Genomic DNA, 22,355 nt, shown 5'->3' with positions numbered 1-22,355 from the left:
GTTCAAAAATGACAAATGGTAGGATATTTATTTAGCTAGTAGCTTTCTCAGGAAATACAGGTCTACAGAGAAAGTTACAATAAATGGAATTTTGAATTTCTCAATAAATGGCACAGTGTCGCCTCTTATCTAGTAGCGGCATTTACAAATTGATTTTGCAATGCTCCTGGACACATTTAACAAATTCTGCCCCATCCAAATTCTTTGCATTATGGCAGTTCCAGCCAGAGGGAAGTAGAAATTATAAAATTTATTTTACAAAAAACATGTTTGCTCCAAGTCCTCCACACTACTGGAGGGCCTACAATACAATCCCAAAATGCTCATCCCACGCCACATTGTATAATCACCCATGAAAGTCCTTTGTAAGTACTGCCGTGATATTTCCTTATCAAAAAAACAATCCCACCCCCCCCCCCTTCCTTATATCTCCAACTCTAACATGCCTGTGACATCTGTACCACAGAACACCGGAGGAAAGAATGTAGGCAGAAGGTGAAAGGGAGAAATAAACTCTACGTGGTGGATTGGGAAGAGGGGGGGGGGGGGGGGGGTCTCAAGGCCCTCCAGTTCTTCCTTGAGCAGTTTCCTTCTAGAATTCTCTGCCTGGCAGAACTTATCCTTGCCCTCAACAACTTCTCTTTTGACTCCCTCACTTTCTTCACGTTAAACTTGTATGGGTCTCAGCTATGCCTGCGTTTTTATTATGTCGTTCAGTTCTTGTTCCAAATGTACACTGGCATCTTCCCCGAACTTTCACTGCTACACCCGTGCGGAACTCGTTGATTTCAATAACTTTACTACTAACTTTCACCCTGCCCTTAATATTACTTGGACTCTTGCATCTTTCTCCTCTTTCTTGATATCTCTGTTCCATCACAGGGGACAGACTAACATCTACTGAAAACCCACTAACTTCCACAGTTAGACACAAAATGCTGAAGTAACTTAACGGGACAGGCAGCATCTCTGGAGAGAAGGAATGGGTGACATTTCGGGTCGAAACACTTCTTCAGTCTTCAATTTAAATCAGCATCTGCAGTTCTTTCCTATCAAACTCCCACAATTATCTGGACTTCACCGCTTCCCACCCCACATTGCCTCTTGCCTTTCTGTCCTGCGCCGCCTTCCTTGCCAGAGTGAGGCCACAAGAAAACCAGAGGAACATCACCTCATATTCCACTTGGGTAGCTTAAAATCTAATGGTATGAACATTGAATTCCCCAACGGTTGGTAACTAACCTACACCCTCCCATCCTTCTTTCTTCCTTGTGCCCCATCTGGATGCGCACCCATTTCTCCTTTTCTCTTTCCACTGTGCCCTTCCACCTATATTTCTTCCTCTGGCATTATATTTTAAGCCTCTTCTATCCATTTATCCTTGGATACTTTTTTATCTTTTCATCTCTGATCTTCTGGGAAACCAAAAACTGGACATTCAATAGGTTATCAGTGAGTAAAGTATGCTTTGATAGCACCATTGACGGTGGCTTCATTATTTTACTGCTGCTCAAGAGCAAACTGACTGGGCATTAATTAGCTGGATTAAATTTGTCCTGCTATTTTGTGTGAAGGCCATATCTTGGTGTTTATCCATATTTTGAGTTGTCAGTTTTATAACTGTACTGGAATAGCTTAGGTAGAGACACATTTGGTTGTGAAATGAATGATTCCAAACTACATAACAACAAAGACACTATTTAGATTTCTTACTCTGAGTCATGGGTCAAAATGGATCACAAGATTACCGAGTGATAAAACACATCTAGTTGGAACAATTGTTAAGCTGCTGTATTTTCTCCTTTGACAGGGTGATAGCCTGTTGGAGACAGAGTAAATAATTCTTTAAAAAAAAATAAAAATTGAGTTATATTGGAAAATATAGAGTATAAACTCTAAAGAAGTGCACGCAAAAACTAGGTCTCTTTCTGTACCCCTTGTATATTTCGTGAGTCTTGTAATCTAGGAAATAAATACAATCAGTAGTAGGCATTCAAGCCTCCTGTACCGTTCAATATGAACATGATATATCCAAATTCATTATCCTGTTCCTGCTTACACCAATATTCTGACCAATATCAACATTAATTGGGTCTCTTTCTTCTCTCCTTCTGCCCCCCCACCCCCTTCAGAAAGACACTTTTTTTAGACACTCTGAGACATCTATGACCCAAGCATTGCTCTGTTGAATCTTCTATCACTATAGCTCTCGTAGTCATTTCCCTCCTGTCCTGTGCAGCTGAGTCTAATTGCACAATTTCACTGAATAAAGTCTTAGACAATTGATTATTTTAACTGCCATACTTGTAGTTTGTGGACAACCTCAGCTAAATCCAGTTTTATGAATGACATTAGTGCCCCTGCTCCCTGATATCCCTTTGTCTTAAAATCTGCAGCTGACCAGTATTATGAATAATGTCCATTCTCACTTTTCTACAACATAAGTTATTTTAGAATGACAGTTCTAATCTTTTCAATGTATGGCCATTATAGCTTGGGCTGGGTTCTGAAATATCCTCCCTGAACCCTCATTCTGCTCTTCTAAGATGTACCAGGGCAGCCGATCTTTCCTGATTTGGAAATGTATTTTGAGATACGTTCTAGCACATGGAACTCTAAACATAATTGTTTAGATTAGTGGGATTACTATCTCCAGGACTGCATTGGTCCAGGAAGGCAGTTTACCACCATCTTGGAGTTGGGAACTGGCAGTAATTTTTTGCATTATCAATGGTGCCTGCATCCTGAAAATCAATTAAAAAATTTTTTTTTAAGTGTCTGAATTTACCAGGTGAGTTTTGAAGGTGAGTTTTGTGTGAGGGTATGAATGAAGCAAAAGACCTGAAAATAGGGGGTAGAAGACACAGTAACTAATGACAGGAGACAATTAAGTTTCATTTAACACTAGGTCAGAATGAAATTTGGATAATTAACAATATGGTTGCAAAAAGATCAAGTAAATTGAGATAAGCTTGGCAAGCACAAATCAGGAAGTGGGCGAGAATCTAATGGCTTCATCTTAATGTCAGCTTTTGGCTCAGTGGGCTTCAAAGCTTCCCCGCGAGATAGCCAGAATATCCAAATTTTTACCTGTCAGTGGATCAAAACCTGGCTGTCCTTATTTAAGCATTATAGGAACAGCCTCACCATATTACTTTCAAGAATATATTCCACTTTTATTTCAAATTATATGAAACTTGGCCTGATCATTCTTTAAACCCTTTAATTTTTTTAAATGTGGGGTATGGGTCGTGCTGGCAAGGGCAAATTTAATTGGCCGCCCTAATTCTCTTTGAGATAATGATGATACGCTATCTATCTAATCCACTAGAGATGAGCAAGTCATACGCCGGGGAGGGACGAAAGGCATTGCAGGCAATTGAATGGAAAGAGTTGATGTTAAATTTTGCAGAGCTGCAGATCTGTTGCCATTTTCAGATGCAAAGTTAATATGAACTGAAACCTCTCTGGAAATGTACATTTTTAGTTATATATCTTGGAAGTAATGAAGAGTTTTGTTGCAGTGATGTTGCATGTGCAAAAATATTGCCTAGAAATGTGTTAGTTTATGTTTTCTTATAGATCCTTAGAACATTGGCTATTTACATGGGCTGTTCATTTTAATACCTCTGACAATTGACTTTCTCCTTCCACTGGATCTTTTGTTTTCAAAGTCTCTTGTCTGTCGACAGAAGTAATGTATTAAACATACATTTGTCTTACTGGTTTATGTTTCTGTGCTGATTTTTTTTTTTCAAATTTCCCAGAAGATCAAATATTTGGCAGGGGCATATCGTTTATTCTCTTTGATCATTGCCCACGGGAGGAGATGCAGAATGGCTCCCCGAGAAGAAGGAAGAGTAGGGGATCAGTTTGGGACCACAGGTGGCCAAGGGCAAGAATGTTTTTGTGGTTTGTCACATCTTCGCTTCCTTCAGCGACACTTTTATCTACATGACAGAGCTGTCCAGCAAGGAGACTATTTGTTCAGTCCTTTGCCAATGGTCCTATAAAGCAGTGCATCACCTGGAATACCTCTGCAGAATGCTCTGAACCTAACCAGATACTTAGATCTGTGTACCAGAATTGCGTAATGTATTTTTGGCCTGAATGTGATCACTCTGTACCTCAGAGTGGCAGAATGGCAGAGATAACTTCATTAAGACAATTAATCAATAGAAAGCAGACAACTGTAATAAAGTTCTATAATCCGGATACTCATAGTATGACTTGGAATAAACATTAGAACCAATTAATAATGAGGAATTAGCAGTAACTTGCAGTGATGAGAACCCTGACACGTGATTGTGAGCTGAACAATACTGGCCAACATGAAGCACTTAGAATTTGTTTTCTTTGTTTAGTGTTCAGTCTCGCTGTTTCTACTTAGTGGAAATAAATTCAATGCTCATTGAGCGTGAAGTACACTCAGAATTGTCAAATAATTCAATATCAGTTGAGTAATGTATATTTCCATTTGAACCAAGGCATCTCAATGTTGAATCTATTGTGTCCCTCGGAATGGACAGAACACTATGCTTTTTCAGTGTAAATCGTAGTGAGAAGCTTGTATTCCTTTAGAAGAACACAATGAAATGCCTGAACAGTCAAACACACTCCAATGTTGTTAGGACTACTTTGCTATACTAACTATACTAAGCTCTATCCCAACCTGCATGCCCATCATTGAGATATTGTAAACTAAATCACCTATGCATAACCCCTATTTTCATGGTGGAAGCGTATGGCACAGAAAATGCCAATTCATTGTTCCATTGTGTGCACGGGTAAAGAAAAGCTATCCAGCCTAATATCACCATAGTTCGACACAAAATGTTGGAGTAACTCAGCAGGACAGGCAGCATCTCTGGACAGAAGGAATGGCTGCCGTTTCGAGTAGAGACCCTTCTTCAGACTGATGGAATGTTTGACCAGTTAACCAGGGAGTTGCAGAGTGTACGGTCTCCTTGGAAAGCAGAAAGGGGTGGAGATGGGAAGATGTGGCCAGTAGTGGGATCCCGTTGGAGGTGGCAAAAATGTCGAAGGATTATATGCTGTATGCGACGGCTGATGGTGTTCTGCAGAGACCGTTCCCTCAGCAACTCCCTGGTCAACTCGTACCTTCCCACCCAAACCACCCCCTCCCCAGATATTTTCCCCTGCAACCGCAGGAGATGAAACACCTGTCCCTTTAATTCCCCCCTCAACTCTATCCAAGGACCCCAACGGTCTTTTCAGTTGAGGCAGAGGTTCACTTGCACCTCCCCTAACCTCATCTACTGTCAACTCCTGTATATCGGCTTGACCAAGCACAGGCTCGGCGATCATTTCACTGAACATCTCTGTTCAGTCTGCCTTCAGTCTCCCGGTTGCTCAGCACTTTAACTCTCCCTCCCTTTCTCTGTCCTGAGCCTCCTTCATTGTCAGTGAGGCCCAGCGCAAATTGGAGGAACAGCACCTCATATTTCGCTTAGGTAGCTTACCCCCCCAGCAGTATGAACATTGACTTCTCTAACTTCAAGTAGCCCTTGCTTTCCCTCTCTCTCCATCCCCTCCCCTTCCCAGTTCTCCCATCAGTCTTATTGTCTCCGACTACATTCTATCCGTACTGCCCAGTCCCCTGGCATCAATCTGAAGAAGGGTTTCGATCCGAAACGTCAACCATTCCTTCTCTCCAGAGATGCTGTGTGTCCCACTGAATTACTCCAGCATTTTGTGTCTACCTTCGATTTAAACCAGCATCTGCAGTTCTTTCCTACACCTAATATCACCATAGTTTTTTTTTAGCCTTTAATAGTTAGATTCAAATATTAGAAGTTTTTTTTTTTTTCTTGCACCAGCCTCAGTTATTGAATTATATAACCATACCGCATCAACATAACCGTCTGATTCTTTAAAATGTTACTTTAAATCTAAGACTTCTGGTAGTTTAGATTTCTGTTGAAGGAAATGGATCATCGAAATAAGACATAGTAATTTTATAAAATGTGTGTAAGGAATTATTGCTTGGTGTTTTCTGCTTTTGATATATCTGTGGTTGCCATCTAGGTGGAAAAGGAAGTGAGAATATAAATAATTGCAGAAGGTTTATCCATAACAAGAAGTGCTGGGTTGTTGGGTTATTTGGCCATTGTAAGTTGGTTTCCCGGGCACTTGAGGAAACTTGCTTGGTCACATTATTTCAGGTAATTTTAATCTTCAGGAGCATACTTCACCGAGATCTTTTGATATTTTGCTGTATAAATTGTTGATACGAGGCAAGAATGGTTTCAGTGATTATTTTATCCAAGTGCACCACCTTTGGTAGAAAATGTCCATAGCAATGCACTTGCACAAAATAGCTTGAGGTAGTTATTTATATTTACTAAACTTTGTTACATTTCAGATGCGAAGCAAAGAAAAACAATATCTGCTTTTGTCCTGCAGTTTTACAACAAATGATCAAAGTTGTTGCCTGTTTCCTCCAACCAACCATACCTGGATTTGCAATTAGCTGTATGGGTAATGTTAGAAAATGCCGCTTTAGATCTTGAATAACCAAAATTGAATGATTTTCGTGGCAATATGCCTTTTGGATAATATTTTATGTTAAAGTCGACTAACTTTCCTGGGCTAAAAAAATAATTCTGCTAATGTCATAATTAATGTCATATGGCAACATGTGTGCAAACTGTTTAGCTTCTGTTTTTTTTATTTGTTTGATAATGTCGGCATGTTTCTTGAATTTAAAAGGGGGATTATTTATTTGTGTTCAGTATTTATGATATTTGTGCCACTTGGACTCCATTTCTGCACCTTGGTGAGTGCTTATTGCAGTCAATGCAGGCTCAGTTAAGGCAGAGACTCACAAAAGTGATGCGTCTGTTATTATAGTCCAGAATGACAAATGCCATGTGCTAAATAAGAAGGGATTAATAGCTTGCATTTTGCTGGTAAATGCTGCTGGTTCTTATGATTTTTATCTGTATAAAATGCAAAAAGATTCGGTCTTCTGCTCAAGTAGGTAATTGTGCATATACTGAGCCTAATAGCCCTGGTCGCTATCTGTTGACGTGCTTTGCTGCTGGATTTCTAATGTAGAACAGTGGCTGAAACTCATCATGCCAAGGCACCATGGCAGGTTTGTATTCTATGGTAGTATAGAAACAGTGAGAGAAATAGGGACATTTTCAAATTTTGATCTTGCGATACTGATTTTGTAGAACAAAAAAATTGTAAACTGTCCACGCACGAGACTGCAAAATATATTTGCATCTATCTTTAAGAGACTCTTTGTATGCCATAGATTAGTACATTAGGTAATGCAGAAGAGAAAATAAAGCGCAGACAATAGTTGAATGAATGAATGAATATGTTTATTGGTCAAGTATTCACATACAAGGAATTTGCCTTGGTGCTCCGCCCATACAGGCTTCGAAACTAACGTTTGCCCGGGTGCCATTGGCCACCTACCGCCCGCCGGGCAACCTAAAAGTTGTGCCCGTCTTTTGCAGTGCAGTTACCATACCAAGTTGTGATGCAGCCAGATGAGATGTTTTTCTATAGTATATCGAGAAATTGGTAAGTCATTGAAGATATACCAAACTTCCTTCATCTTCCTAGGAAGTGGAGGTGTTGGTGTGCTTTCGTAGCTGTAGCATCAGTTTGGTTGGGCAAATAGTTGGTGATATTCACACCTAAGAACTTGAAGCTCTGGGCCATCTCCACTTCAGCACCATTGATACAGACTGGGACGTATGCTCCACCCTGCTTCCTAAAGTCAATGACCAGCTCCATCATTTTGCTGACATTGAGGTAGAGGATGTCTTGGCGTCATGCTACAAAACATTTTCTCCTTACTGTACATCAATTTTGAACTATGGTGGTGTCATCTGCAAACTTGTAAATAGAGATAGAGCAAAATTTGGCTGCAGCAGGGGCTAAGAACCTAGCCTTTAGGCCTATGTTGAGAATTATTGTGGAGGATATTTTGTGGCCTCTTATTAAATATGGTTTGTTGGTCAGGTGGTCAAGTGTCTAGTTGCAGATGGGTGTGCCGAGTCCGAGGTCCAGGAGTTTAAAGATGAGACTGCTTGGAACTGTGATGTTGAAGGCACAATTACAGTTATAAATAAGTGTTGGAAAGAACTACATGTGCTGGTTTAAATCAAAGGTAGACACAAAATGATGGAGTCACTCAGCGGGACAGGCAGCATCTCTGGAGAGAAGGAATGGGTGACGTTTCGGGTCAAGACCCTTCTTCAGACTTCTGAAGAAAGGCCTCCACCCGAAACGTCACCCTTTCCTTCTCTCCATTTATAAATAGGTGTCTGATATCTGTGTCCTTGTTATCCAGATCTTATAGGGATGAGTGTAGGCCCAGGGAGATGATGTTTTCCATGGACCTGTTATGGAATTAGATGAATTGCAGTGGATAAAGGCAGTATGGAAGGCTGGAGTTCATGTGTACCATGATCAGCTATCCTCAACACTTCATGATGGTGGATGTCAGATCCACCAGGCAGTCATTAAGGCCTGCTGCCATTTTTTGTTTGGTACCAGGATGACAGTCTTCAAGCAAGTTGTAATCTCAGATTGGAGTAGGGCGAGGTTAAAGATGCCCACGAATACTCATGCTAGCTGGTCTGCTAAAGTTTTGAGCACGGCGGGGAAGGGCGTGGGGAAATAATAAGGGCATAGGTTTAAAGTAAGAGGGGGAATGTTTAAAGGAGATCTGAGGTAAGTTTTTTTTAAACAGAATGGTAGGTGCCTGGAATGGGCTGTGTGGAAGCAGATGTGATAGCAAAGTTTAAAACTCAATAGGCAGAGAGTGGAGGAATATGGACCGCGTGCAGGCAGATAGGATTAGTTTAAATTGGCATCATGGTCAACGTGGACGTTATGGGCCAAATGTCCTGCTTTTGTGTTGTCTTTTTCAGTGTCTCCTTTTTCTGTGACCAGATTGTTATACCCCCTTCTTCCCCATCAAAATTGGCTTATCTTCACTCTGGGTCCTATTTTAATGTGTAGGAAAGAACTGCAGATGCTGGTTTAAATCAAAGGTAGACACAAATTGCTGGAGTAACTCAGCGGGACGGGCAGCATCTCTGGAGCGAAGGAATGGGTGCCGTTTTGGGTCTCGACCCGAAACGTCACCCATTCCTTCTTTCCAGAGATGTTGCTTGTCCCGCTGAGTTACTTCAGCATTTTGTGTCTACCTTCCTATTTCAATAGCTATCTTGAAACTAATAGTATTATAGTCATTGGACCAAAAGTGCTTTTGCTTTGATATATCAACTACTTGCCCAACCTAATTTCCAAAGAGAGATTCAAGTTGCTCTCAACCCCTATTCATTATTATATTAAGTTTTCCGAGCCTAGGTTGTGGAGGAATGGAACAGAAATGATTTCCATTTGCCTCAAATTTTGTTTCAGCAGCAGAGTTGGTAGAATTAGTGATGCAAGGGATTTGAACCTTGGCTGTAAAGATTTGTAATTCAACTTGTCTTGTTTGCTAGTTTGCCTCGGGAGAAATCATTAAAAGTGCAAAGTATCTTGACTGTGGTTTGTTAACTGATGGTAAAGATGTTATTGGCCAATATTTTCACTTCACCATCTGTTAATGATTAAGTGAAGAAATGTGCCTTTTGAATGATATGATGTAACTTGCGATGTAAATGTTCTGTTTACAGAAATATCTGTAAGGGGATAACTCAGCATCTTGATGTTCTGACAAAATATGCTTATAGATTTAAAGGAGAAAGATTTAAAGGTGGCCTGGGTCACAGTCGTGGAGTCGTGCAGCATGGAAACTAGCCCTTCGGCTCAATTTGCCCATGCTGACCTAGATGCCCCGTCTGCACAAGTCCCACTGGCCTGCATTTGGCTCGTATCATTTTAAACATATCCTATCTGTATATCTGTCCAAATGTATTTTAAATGTTATTATTGCATTAAACTCCATCAGCCATACCTCGGCACACTTGCCCACGAGATCAAGACATTGGTGTCATCTTGGGAAAGATTTCTAAAATGAAGGTTATGGCATATATAATGAGATATTTGACTATAATTTTTCTACCAGTGTTCATTTACCTACTGGTTCCTAGATAATATCTGGGATTAATACCACCTGTAGGTTCAAGGCACACAAGTTCCTCCGTTAGAAATATTGTTCCTTCATCGTAGACTAGAATACTTGGAACTTCCTACTTAACTTTATTTTGGAGCTACCTTTGTTACATGAACGTTAACTGTTCAAGTTGGTGGCTCACCAGCATTTTCTCAAGGTCAATTAGGCATGTGCATGAAATGCTGGTCTTGCCTGTGTGACCCAATCTTGACGGAATAAAAAAATATCACAGATCGTACCCATAGATTTATGTTGGCGGTATTGGCATTAAGACAGGTTTCCCGCTGTTGTAGTTGAGTGTTCACTTTTTTTAAATGGAGCGAAGGAATAGGCGACGTTTTGGGTCGAGACCATTCTTCAGACTGATGGGGGGGCGGGGAAAAGAAAGGAAGAGGTGGAGACAGTAGGCTGTGGGAGAGCTGGGAAGGGAAGGGGAAGGAGGGAGAAAGCAAGGACTACCTGATATTGGAGAAGTCAATGTTCATACCGCTGGGGTGTAAACTATCCAAGCGAAATATGAGGTACTGCTCCTCCAATTTGCGGTGGGACTCACTCTGGCCATGGAGGAGGTCCAGGACAGAAAGGTCGGATTCGGAGTGGGAGGGGGAATTGAAGTGCTGAGCCACCCGGAAATCAGGTTGGCTATTGCGAACTGAGCGGAGGTGTTGGGCGAAGCGATCGCCAAGCCTGCGCTTGGTCTCACCGATGTAGAGCAGTTGTCACCTGGAACAGCGGATGCAATAGATGAGGTTGGAGGATAAAATGGGGATAAAAAAACTGGAAGTATACAGATCTCTGAAAGTTCATTAGTAATCCTGTTGAGCAATAGCTGGGTGAGAGAATGTGTCTACTGTACAGTGTACAGAAATTAAATTGGATTGTTACACTTACAAGAACTCTGCTCCTTTCACAACACCATGGCATTTATTTTCCACAGGTCATAGAGGCTTTGGAAAGCATGGAGTGATGGGCTACAGGATTTAATTACAATTATAATACCATAGTTACCAAAATGTCACATGGCAACAACAATTTGTATTTATGTTGTGACTTTTCATGAAGTAACATGTTCCTAGCTATTTTGCAGCAGTAATTATTAAACAAAGCTTGATACTAAACAATGACCTGAAGCTTAGTTAAAGAGTTAAATTTTTAGCATTTGTGTTTGGCAAATAGGTTTTTAGGGAGGGAATTTCAAGTTAGAGACCAAGTAATTGAAATTGAAGATGTGTACAAGGGCAATATTAGAAGAGTACAGAAGTCGTGGGATGTTGATTTAATTAAACTTTGATAACAACTTTCCTGAAACAAATGTTTTACAGTATTCCTTTGTTTGATCATGTGAAGTCGATGACACTGGCAAGTCTGCCTTTATTATCGGTTGCCCTTGGATAGTAATAGTAGATTCCCTAACTCTCGTTAACTCACTCCCTCGTGTCCTGGTACCATCCTCGTAAATCTTTGCACTCTGTCTTGCCTTTTGCCATTGTTTACCATTTTGTGAGGTTGATCATTTTTCTTGCCCTTGGTTTGAATTAAATTTTAACAATGTTCACAGTAACTGGGTTTTAAACAAAAACAAAAAATGTTGGAAACGCTCAACTGATAAAGAGTTTTGGGCCGGAAATATTAACTTTCTTCGCTCATTTGTGGCCTGATCTGCTCATTGATTCCAGCATTTTGTGTTTTATTGTAATTTTGGAGTTCCAGCATTAACAGTTTATTTTTCATAACCCTGGTTTATTTGTCCTGTACAGCTGATAAACTGGTTGTTGATTTGCTGCATGCATGCTATTTCTCAGGCCAACTTTGGGCTGAACACAAATACTATACTTAAAATAAAAATATAGCAAAACTCTTAATTCCATTGTTTGATTGTTTAGAAATCCCAATGGTCTGACGTTGGGCTCATTAACCCAGAATGGGAGCCTGGGACTTAAAGTGCAAGATGGCTTTGAGGCCAAAGCAGGTGGGGTTGGGGGGGCATGAGGGAGGGGGAGAGGTCATGGATTTGGAGTGTGGCTAGAGCTGATATCCAGACTGAGGGCCTTCTGTGGAGCCAGAGTTGATTCCTTCAACACAGTCTGAAATGTGGATAGGTTTGCAGCTGGAGTCGGGGGCAGAGTGCGTGTAAATTTCCCGCTTCCATTAAATTCATCGGGTTCACCGTTGCAACATATAACAAAAAATAAAGTGAAATGTAAATGTAAAATTTGCAGATGCTGGACATGTGAAATAAAAAAATATGCCGGAAAATGTTTAACTAATTAGGCAGCACCTGTGGAAAGTCAAGTTCAAGTATTCATTGTCATATGCACAAGTGTGGTGAGATACAGGCACACTGAAAATGTGCTTGCAGTAGCAGCATCAACACAGGCACATACAGTGGCTTGCAAAAGTATTCATACCCCTTGAACTTTTCCACATTTTGTCACGTTACAACCACAAACGTAAATGTATTTTATTGGGATTTTATGCGATAGACCAACACAAAGTGGCGCATAATTGTGAAGTGGAAGGAAAATGATACATGGTTTTCAAAATTTTTTACAAATAAAAAACTGAAAAGTGTGGCGTGCAAAAGTATTCAGCCCCCTTTACTCTGATACCCACTAAATAAAACCCAGTGCAACCAATTGCCTTCAGAAGTCACCTAATTAGTAAATAGAGTCCACTTGTGTGTAATCTAATCTCAGTATAAATACAGCTGTTCTGTGAAGGCCTCAGAGGTTTGTTAGAGAACATTAGTGAACAAACAGCATCATGAAGCCCAAGGAACACACCAGACAGGTCAGGGATAAAGTTGTGGAGAAGTTTAAAGCAGGGTTAGGTTATAAAAAAATATCCCAAGCTTTGAACATCTCACGGAGTACTGTTCAATCCATCATCCGAAAATGGAAAGAGTATGGCACAACTGCAAACCTACCAAGACATGGCCGTCCACCTAAACTGACAGGCCGGGCAAGGAGAGCATTGATCAGAGAAGCAGCCACGAGGCCCATGGTAACTCTGGAGGAGCTGCAGAGATCCACAGCTCAGGTGGGAGAATCTGTCTACAGGACAACTATTAGTCGTGCACTCCACAAATCGGGCCTTTATGGAAGAGTGGCAAGAAGAAAGCCATTGTTGAAAAAAAGCCATAAGAAGTCCCGTTTGCAGTTTGCCACAAGCCATGTGGGGGACACAGCAAACATGTGGAGGAAGGTGCTCTGGTCAGATTAGACCAAAATTGAAGTTTTTGGCCTAAATGCCAAAAGAGGCATGGATGGAGGTCGAGCACCAGTTGATTTGTGGAGCAGACCAGGTCGAGGATGTGTCCTTTATCATGGGTGGGGAAGGTGACATGTTGGGTGAGAGTGAAGTTGTCCAGTAAAATGGTGAATTCAGATGAGAGCTTGCAGGTGGGGGAGCCCATGTGGATATTTAAGTCACCGAGTAGCAGCAGACGTGGAGAGAGAGATGAGGCTAGTGTGAGGAGTTCAGTAAAATCGGAAAGGAAGGAGGGGTTTGGTTTAGGTGGCCGGTAAATGAGGATAACTGTCATGGAGGAAAGAGCTTTGAAAGCGAGGAATTCAAATGATGATACTGAGGGGAGGGTGAGTTCTGTGATCCGGAAGTTCTGATTGAAAATAACGGCGAGGCCACCTCCACGGCGGGAGGGGCGGGGATTGGAGATGTAGTTAAAACCAGGGGGGGATGCTTGGGTGAGGGAGAAGAAGTCATTGGGTTGTTGCCAGGTTTCAGTGAGCAGAAGGAAGTCCAGAGTGTTGTCAAGGATTAGTTCATGGAGGGCATGTTGAGCGATCGGGTGTTGAGGAGGGCAAAGTTGGCATGGTGAGAGGGTGGTGGGATGGGGGCAGGCTGGAGAGATCTGAGGTTGTCCCGGTTAACAGTGTGTGTGGTCAGTGGGGAGGGGGGGTGTTGCAGTTGAGGGGGGGCAGTGAGTGGATTTGCAAATGATTGGACAGTGCGTAGTTCAGTTTTGTTCAGAGGTGCGACAGAGCGTGCAGGTGACCAGATGGATGGAATGGATTGTACGTGGTGGAAGTAAACAAACTTGCGGCGAGAGCCTCTGTGGATGTAACGGGGTCGACGTAGAAGTCCGAGCTGTTTGATGACTGCACAGATCGAAGCCAATGTTAAGGGACCACATGGATCAACAGCTGCAATTTGGGTTATGGTATTCAGTTTTCATTTGAGCACTTGCAATATTTGTGGTATTTCAGATTTGGGCTTGTCCCTTACCCAGATTTTACTGAATGATTGTACACTTTTGAAATGTTTACTTGGAATTTATAAAAATTTTTAACAAAGCTTGTTATCCAACTTTTGTTTACTCTGGTAGTTGTCAGGCACACGAAATGTTTGCTGACTGTTTAAAGAAATTTGGGGAATAATTGATCCATTCATCTTACAAACCATGTTTTTAAATCTCAGCGTAGTAGGATTATAACCGCTGACATTTGTGGATTTGTGCGTGCAGAGAGGATAAAACTAATTGTGGTCAGTGAGAAAAGCCGATTGCCGTGTATGGAAAATATGACACTTTTCATTTTCTCCTTCACTGATGCTATTGCCCATATACTTCCATTACATATTGTCTGTTATATAGCTTGTTAGCAGCTCTGATATTCTTTAATCCCCTTCTGTGTATTTTCTGCATTTTTAAAAAATTTTTATTTCAGATGTCCTATCTAGGTAAACTTCTTTAATTTTTCTTGGCTATGCTTTATTATCATTTAAAAAAAAAAACTGGTATCTGAAGTTTGCCATTGTCTTCCAAAGATAGTTCAACAATGGCCTGATTTTGTGTTTGAGAGCAATACTACAAGAGAGAGCTTTACAATGGCCTTGCCATTGAACAAGTTTAAAAAAAACTTGCACAATGCTATGGTTGATCTGATGCCCGTGCTTGGAACTGGGTCTGACGAACTCTTCCTGATCCCTTGCCCCATCTATACCTCAGGAGGTGGGTGGTGCTGAGAGCCAGCTTTGTGTGACACTTCAATTACGGGCTGCATATTGCATGTCCAAATGTTATTTTAGTAAACAAATATTCAAGGTCAAAATTTCAAGTCACTCAAAAACTGCTGTAATATATCAGGTGTAGGAAGGACCTATGAATTGTTAAAATTTGTATTACATTTTATACAAATCTTAATTGGGGAACCATCTGTGTTGAACTTGTTCTTGAATAGGCAGTGAAAGTGATTGACTTAATTAGCTTGCTGTCATGAAATGATAAACTGACATTGAATAGTTTGCTTAGCTGGACTTATGACCTCGTGATTTTTTTCTGTCAACAAGAATAAATGGTGAATGGCCACAGAGGTATACCATCCTTTTATCTCCTGATCTTCTGTTGGTTACACTTGTTAAATAAACCAAGTAAGAAAAAAAACATAAAAGACACTGGATAGAACAACATAGACATGTGTTTATATATTGCCTTCATTGCATTAAAATTTGTTAAGAGCACTTCAACAGAATGATAGCAAAACCTGATACTGCACTACAAGGGGTTTTAAGATAATCAAAAAGAGGTTTTAAAGAGGTAGAGTGTAGGATGGCAGTTCTAAAGGTTTTGTGACAGTTAACATGACTGAAAATTGCTGACACATAGAGACCAGAATTGAAGATGGGCAAGTTAAAGGAGGAGGCCAAATTGACAAGGTGCAAGGTCAGATGGATTTGAAAATAGGGACATGAATTTTAAAACTGAATAATTGACCTGGATGCTGAAGTGGGCCATTAAATATAGGAGTCAACACCTATTGAGTGTTTTCTCCAATTTAAGAGAATCTTGGGTAACAAAAGTCATGGATGAGAAACAAAAGCAGTTAATGGGATCTTGTGGGAAAGGAGGGTGGGGAACAGGACCAAATAAGGGAGGTGAGGTAGACAGATCAGAACAATGGGGGAGGGAGCCCAGTGGGAAGGCATGTGCAGGTGAAGGCAGAAGCGGGTGAGCGGAGGCAGGGTGTTGTTAAAACAAATCCTTGTATGAGTGTGGGGGATCTGGATGGATAGCGGGATGGCAGGGGAGTAAATTACCTGAAATTAGAGAGTTCTCTACTTATGCCATCAGGTTGTAGACGGCTGAGGTAAAATAGGAGGTGTTATGTTAGTTTGCATTTGGCCTCAACCTGGGATGGATGACACCAAGGATAGACAAGTGAGTGTGGGAATAAGGAGGGGGATTAAATATAGGGCAACCAGATCCTGTTGGCCATTGCAGAGGGGCTTGGCAAAGAGTTTACAGTTTGTGCTTGATTTCACCAGTGCAGAGGAAGCCAATCAAGAGCACCTAATACAATGAATGAGATTGGGGAGGGGTGACTCTCTGACTTGCCTAGAAGAACAGTTTAGGTCCTTGGATGCAGTAAGGATTCAGGTGCAGAGCAGAATGCCTGGAGAGGGTGAAGGATAGATTGGAAAGAATGAGCTAACTAGGGAGTCATGGAGAGAGTGGTCTCTGTGGAAAGAATAAAATGGTAAGGAGGGTAGGATGTGACTAGTGGCCGTGTTGTGGCTGGTGGAAATGTGGGATGATGTGTTGGATGCGGAGACTGGTGGGCTGAGAGGTTAGTCATTTGATTTGCAAGAAATTGCTTGGATATTATTTATTGGTATAATAATTGATAATTGTTAAGAAATCAATTTTCTTTATATTTAAGCCAGTTTAGATATCTATTTACTTCAAGGTATTTTCTCTCCATATGTTCCTAATTTTTTTATGGTTACACTGAATATTTACACTGAACAGTTTTCTTTGGAACTGTTTATGGAATATAGCAGATATAGTACTTTTCTTTTGGTAAATTGAGTAAGTTGCTGGTTCCAATAAGTAAATAGCTTAAAAAACAAAACAAAAACAGGTTCCAGAACTAATTCTCTTTAAATCAAAAGACCTGTTTTAGTACTCGCATTAACTGAGGTTTTAAAAATATGATTAGAGACTTGTTCAGAATGTTTGCATGGGTTGTAAAGGCTATGTAACTAGATTCTGTAATGGTTCTGAGGAGACAAGACACTGCAGATTATGGAATCTGGAGCTAAAAACAAAGTGGAAGATCAAGCAGGTCAAGCAGCATCAATGGAGATGGTCAGTTTTGGGCCAAAACCCTATCAGGTCTGTGAGTGTAGAGGGAAGATGGCTAATGTTTAGGGAACAGAAGAAAGGGTAAAGCAGAGACTGGAAGTAATAGTTGGAACCAGATGAGGGACAGTGATGCACAGATGGAGCCAAGTGGAGGTGGATTAAGTATTCATACATAGGCTGGGAGGTCATGGATGTAAACAGATGAGCAAGGGACGATGAATAGATGGAACCAGGTAAGGAAATGTAAAGAAACCTAGGTAGATACAGTGCGCTCTATAATGTTTGCGACAAATACCCATCATTTATTTATTTGCCTCTGTACTCCACAATTTGAGATTTGTAATAGAAAAAAAATCACATGTGGTTAAAGTGCACATTGTCAGATTTTATTAAAAGGTATTTTTATACATTTTGGTTTCACCATGTAGAAATTACAGTTTATACATAGTCCCCCCCCATTTCAGGGCACCATAATGCTTGGGACACATGGCTTCACGGGCATTTGTAATTGCTCAGTTGTATTTAATTGCCTCCTTAATGCAGCTACAAGAGAGCTCTCAGCACCTAGTCTTTCCTCCAGTCTTTGCATCACCTTTGGAAACCTTTATTACTGTTTATCAACACGAGGACCAAAGTTATGCCAAATAAAGTCAAAGAAGACATTATGAGACTGAGAAACAAGAATAAAACTGCGAGAGACATCAGCCAAACCTTCGGCTTACCAAAATCAACTGTTTGGAACATCCTTAAGAAGAAAGAGAGCACTGGTGAGCTTACTAATCGCAAAGGGATTGGCAGGCCAAGGAAGACCTCCACACCTCTATTATTCTCTCAATAATAAAGAAAAATCCTCAAACACCTGTCCAACAGTTCAGAAACACTCTTCAGGAGTCGGGTGTGGATTTGTCAATGACCACTGTCCGCAGAAGACTTCATGAACAGAAATACAGAAGCTACACTGCAAGATCCAAACCACTGGTTAGCTGCAAAAAGAGGATGGCCTGGTTTTATGGCCTGGGCATGTATGGCTGCTGAAGGTACTGGCTCACTTATCTTCATTGATGATACAACTACTGATGGTAGTAGCATAATGAATTCTGAAGTGTATAGACACATCCTATCTGCTCAAGTTCAAACAAATGCATCAAAACTCATTGGCCAGCAGTTCATTCTACAGCAAGACAAACATACTGCTAAAGCAACAAAGGAGTTTTTCAAAGCTTAAAAAAGGGTCAATTCTTGAATGGCCAAGTCAAATCACCCGATCTGAACCCAATTGAGCTTGCCTTTTATATGCTGAAGAGAAAACTGAAGGGCACTAGCCCCCAAAACAAGCATAAGCTAAAGATGGCTGCAATACAAGCCTGACACACAGGGCCGGATTTCCGTATAAGCTTGACAAGTTTAAGCTTAGGGCCTCGAGATCTAGGGGGGCCTCGCAGTGCCGGATTTACCACTAGGCTTCATAGGCTGAAGCCTAGGGCCTCGAAATCTAGGCGGCCTCCGACCAAGTCAGGACACCTGCCGTTCAACTCTGGGCGGGCCCCCCTCTCTATCTCTCTATATCTCTCTCTCTCTCTGTCAATCTCTGTCTCCGCCCGCCATCCATATCCGTGTCGGGGCTGCTGGGTCTCCGCTCTCTGCTCGCTCCTCATCCGCCGGCACGGCAGGCTGCCTTGCACATGCGCACTGCTATGGCCAGCACATCCTCCCCCCTACACATGCGCACAACCACAGCCAGCACATCATCGGCCGCCCTGCGTATGCGCACTGCCACGGCAACTGGTCGGCGCTGGACACTTTCTCCCTCGCTTTGAATTGTGGGAGATCTGGGCGCCATTGCTGTCCGGTCTCCACCTCGCCGCGACCGCTGAAAACCGACGCAGAATCACTCCCTGATCCTGGATCTGGAGTAACTCCCTGGAGTAACTCTTGCTTCTGGTTTCCTGGTCCTCCATAAATATTCTAAATGGAATTTAAACTGGAGGTGGTGGAGGGCTGAACAATAACAGCCTTTTATCTGTTTATTTATTGTGTATATTTATGGTCTATGGTATATAAACACACTGGACTTTTATCTCCTGTTCTGTATTATGTTTACATATTCTGTTGTGCTGCAGCAAGCAAGAATTTCATTGCCCTATCTGGGACACATGACAATAAAACTCGCTTGACTCTTGACTTGGACTTAAGCCAAAACGGGTTCTTGGGGGGGGAAAAAAGAGGTACCTTAAATTTAGTTGCATCTGGTTGGGTAACTATGCTAGGGTGAAGACTATTCCATGCTTTAATTGTGCAGGGGAACTACATGGTGCAGCCAGCAACTCTGGATAGAAGAAATTGGGTGACGTTTCGGGTAGAGACCCTTCTTTAGACTCCATCTGGTTTTAGTGTTTTTAGTTTAATTTAAAGATACAGCGTGGAAACAGGCCCTTCGGCCCACCGAGTCTACGCCGACCACCGATCACCCGTACACCAGTTCTATCCCACACATTAGCGGAGTAAGTCAAGAGTCATAGGCTGTGGGCCGAGCATCAAAAATGTGTCTAGAAATCGATTTTCGTGACCCACGTCACGGAACTACATGAAGTTTTCCACAGATTTAGGTGAAATATAATTGAGAAGGATGTCATAACTCGTCAGTGCCGAAAGTTGCACATTAATTAATTAAACTAATTAGAAAATGAGATTGGGAAAGTAAGCGTCATCTAGTGGCCAAGGCCCATATTACACCATGCAGAGTGCAGAGTGGGGGTCACGGCCATAGTGGGACTGGGGCAGTTCCAGGCTGGGGGACAGCCCTGCAAGGCATCTTCCAGTCGCTTTAATAGGAAATGTAATGAGACTGCAGCAGAGGTCCCAGGTTTTAAGGGCTCATGAGCCTGCCTAATTAAAGGGTCAGGACAGATCCTCTGGGTACCCCCGTTTACTGAACCCCACTGACTGCCATAGTGGGGAGAATGGGGGTAACAGACATAGTGGGGCTGGGGCAGTGCCAGGCTGGGTGACAGACCTGTAAGAGGCCTGTCTTATTTCTGATGTAAATGTCACATCCTGACCAAGAATCGAATGCTCTGATGTTTACTCGATGAGTATTCATTTTAAGCTACAATGAACCTATATTTATGTTAGAGACCCCCCCGATGGTGCCTTTGCAAATGAGGGCTATTACCTTTAACCTAAAATAACCCTAAAAATGTTGCATTGTTTGAGTATCTGTAGTTTGTGTGTGTGTCTGTGTATACCTGTCAATCGTGTATCTGTGGATGTAAGTGTGTATGTATGTGTGGATGGATGGATGTGTGGATGTATGTGTGTGCATGGATGTGTGCATGGATGTGTACATGTATGTCTGCGTGCGGATGGATGTGTGGATGTGTGTGTGTGTGCGGTTGTATGTGTGGATGTATGTGTGTGTGTGTGTGCGGTTGTATGTGTGGATGTATGTGTGTGTATGTGTGTGTGTGTGTGTGTGTATGCATGGAAGTGTGCGTACAGATGGATGTGTGTGTGGATGTGTGTATGTTTGTAAGTATGTGGATGGGTGGGTGGACTGTTGCACTGTCATTCACCAGCACGCCATTATCATAAGTAATTCACTCATTGTTTAAATAATTTGACCAAATAAACAGTGAAACGATCGACATTAAAATAAAACTTTATATAATCATTTATTTCCCCAATTTATTTGTTTACATTACATCTGATCTTCATCTGAATATTCTTAATATTCTTCATCAGATTCCAAGCCTTTTGATAAGTTATGATAAGTCCATTGATAAGTTAGTTCAAGTTAGTTCAAGTTCAAGTGGAGGGTTAGGCAGAGGCTACAAAAAAAACATCTCATTGTCATTAAGTCTGCATGGACTTCAATTCATAGAATTTCAACCTCTTCTTAAATGTTAATGAGAATAACACTGTTACTACTATAGATAAATTAGTTCAAGTTCACATACTACTCACTAGAAATATTCATTTCTACATAAACATCAGCCATTTCTGACCATTTCTCACTCCAATGGAAGCCTATAAAGTGCAATGAATATTCCTCCGTTTTTCTCCTGTGGTCGGGGCCTGAAAACGGCCGCTACGGACGGCACTATGTACAGCCTCCCCCCCCCCCCCCCCCCCCCCCCCCACGGAGATGATCCAAACCCACTCTGCGGCTCCGCGTTCGCGAATCGGCCGCTTCTTAATTGAGACCGCGGCTTCACTATGTTAAGTACATAGGCCCCGTGGTCGGAGCACTTTTACTCGGTAAGTGATCGCAGGCAGCTCCGAGATTAGATGTTAAAGACTTATTAGACTACTACAACAAGCTGGCATTAGTGAAAATGTTTAATTTACCTTGTTATGGATACACATAGTTTAGGCCCTCAACTTCATGAATGAATGAATGAGTGAGCGAATGAGTGAGTGAATGAATGAATGAGTGAATGTACAGCCTCCAAATCTCATTTTTTCACATTATAAAAGGGTGCAATTAAATTAAAGTCCATACAGATCAATTTTCATAAATTCAGACTTTAGATCTTACCTTTCAGTTCCAGTTGATTCACAAAGTTTCTGGTTTCACGACCTTGTGTTGCAGCACGACTTTGCTTTCAAGACTTTCTTCCACTTCTATCCACTAAGCTGCACATTCTTCAGACTTCTTAATGCTTTTCTCACTAAATTCAATTACCCTGCTGCAAGTTTCCACAACACGTATTCCACAGAACTAGAAAGAACCTTCATCGGAATCTCCAGTAAAACGGGCATCAGTAGAGCACTCTCAGCCATGATGTGTGCTCCCTGCCTAACTAGCCTGGAACAAAGTGCGTGATTGGCCAACTGGCGTTCGACTCAATGTTAAACATGCTTTGATTGTACTAAAAATACTCGAACATTTTCTGGTTTTTCTCTAATTTAATAAATATATGCACGTTTTGTTCTTGACGAGTTTCAGGGATGATTTATATAATATTTTTACACTATGTGAAAATTTCATGTAGCTCCATGAGTTGGGTCACGAAACTGCACAAAAAACTGCCCACAGCCTATCAAGAGTGTTTTATTCTCTCACGTCCCATTTGGAACAATGAAATCCTTACTTGCAGCAGCACAACAGAATATGTAAACATAGTACTCTGTAAACAATGT

General features: G+C 41.5%; 1 protein-coding gene across 17 annotated transcripts in view; it reads left to right on the top strand.

Annotated features, from left to right (window-relative positions):
• kmt2c (lysine methyltransferase 2C) overlaps positions 1-22,355 on the top strand; it is a 394,622-nt gene that overhangs the window by 26,478 nt on the left and 345,789 nt on the right. The window lies entirely within an intron of this gene.

This window comes from Amblyraja radiata, chromosome 2 (assembly GCF_010909765.2).
Source record: "Amblyraja radiata isolate CabotCenter1 chromosome 2, sAmbRad1.1.pri, whole genome shotgun sequence".
Classification (NCBI taxonomy): Eukaryota; Metazoa; Chordata; class Chondrichthyes; order Rajiformes; family Rajidae; genus Amblyraja; species Amblyraja radiata.
Note: the sequence above shows the minus strand (reverse complement) of the source record. Positions and strands in the feature narration are given on the sequence as shown.